Genomic DNA, 1,670 nt, shown 5'->3' on the forward strand with positions numbered 1-1,670 from the left:
TTCTTTAACCCCGGGAACTACCACGGCGGATGTAGTGTAGCAGAGCACTTCCCATCTTCGCCGCACTATCGTTTCTTCAATTGCCGTCGAGGGATTGTTCAATCCGCGATTTACTAATCCGCGTTCCTTGATCAATCTTTTCTTCGTTAGTATGTTGAATATTCGTTGTGCTTCCGCACTAATAAACTTTCACCGATTGAAAACTCACATTCTGGGATTATCAGGGGAATTGGACGCCATAGGAATGAAATTGGTGGAGTTTCATTTCGTTTTTGGGGGAAAATATGAACCAGGAATCAAATTTCGGAGTTTAAAACGGTAACTTCGGCCCAAAAACCGTCATTCGAACCCAAGAAACCGCCATCTCGCCGGTTTCGCCGTCAGCGGGGTCAAGGGCGCCGTCGCCGCGCCTCTGTATTAACTTTGTTTGGACTCTTGGGAAAAACCCGCCGTCGGCGGCACCGAGGGCGACGTCGGCGCCCAAGGCAAAAATTGCACAGTTTCGCTCTGGTCCGAATGCTTTTCAATTTTTCTTTATGGATCCAATTTTTATGATGATTCAAGGGTAAATAAGAGTAGTAGAGCTTAATACTACCACAAACTAATGATAATTTCAAATACAAACTACTATATTCGCAATAAAAGTAAAGATAAATATGAGTTGCCTCCCAATAAGCGCTTGGTTTAACGTCATCAGCCCGACCTATTCAGGTGTCGTTCAGATTGACTGATCATTAAAACCTTTTTAAAATTTGATCTTTTACCCTCAAAATATGGTTTTAATCTATGTCCATTTACTTTAAATCTATTTCCCGTCTTCTGATCTTCAATCTCAACTTGAGTCACAGTAAAGGGTCCTAACCAACGAGACTTCAATTTCGCAGGAAATAATTTTAGCCTAGTGTTGTAAAGCAAAACTTCTTGTCCTGGTTCAAATTTCTTTTGGTTAATCTTCCGATTATGCTATAACTTTAATTTTTCTTTATAAATTTTATCGTTATCATAAGATTCATTTCTTAATTCTTCCAATTCATTAAATTGTAACAATCTCTTCTTACCATTCTTCTTACCAGCACCTTTCAAATTGTAATTAAATTCTTTAATCGCCCAATATGTTTTATGCTCCAATTCTACTAGTAAGTGACAAGTCTTTCCAAAAATCAGTCTGTAAGGAGTCATTCCAATAGGAGTTTTATATGCAGTCCTGTAAGCCTATAATGCGGTATCCCGTATAGTAGACCAATCTACTTTATTAGGGTTTACAGTCTTCTCAAGTATTTGTTTAATCTCTCTATTAGAAACTTCAGCTAACCCACTAGTTTGAGGGTGATAGGAAGTAGAGATTCTATGAATAATATTAAACATTTTTGTCCATCTCTGAATGTATTTATTCCTAAAATGGGATCCTCCATTAGTGATAATCACTCTCTGCATTCCCTTCCATATCTAAAACAATGAAATCCACAAGAAAAATAAATTTATCAATTTTTACTAACACATCTTTTATAACTCCCTTAGAATATGTAACTGAACGATCTGCTAACTGAAGAGTTACAGAAGTAGGTGAGACTTCTCCAAATCCTAATCTTTTAAAAATTGATAGAGGCATAAGATTAATGCTGGCTCCCAAATCACATAAAACTCTTCCATAAAATTTTTCACCGATAGCA

The 1,670-nt window shown here is 37.2% G+C and overlaps 1 protein-coding gene across 2 annotated transcripts in view; it reads left to right on the top strand.

Annotated features, from left to right (window-relative positions):
- The window catches only part of LOC110037020 (glucose-6-phosphate isomerase 1, chloroplastic), a 109,293-nt gene that overhangs the window by 64,918 nt on the left and 42,705 nt on the right, over positions 1-1,670 (top strand). The gene's annotated exons all lie outside the window — the stretch shown is intronic.

The sequence above is a fragment of the Phalaenopsis equestris genome, unplaced genomic scaffold (genome assembly GCF_001263595.1).
Source record: "Phalaenopsis equestris unplaced genomic scaffold, ASM126359v1 Scaffold214070, whole genome shotgun sequence".
Lineage (NCBI taxonomy): Eukaryota > Viridiplantae > Streptophyta > Magnoliopsida > Asparagales > Orchidaceae > Phalaenopsis > Phalaenopsis equestris.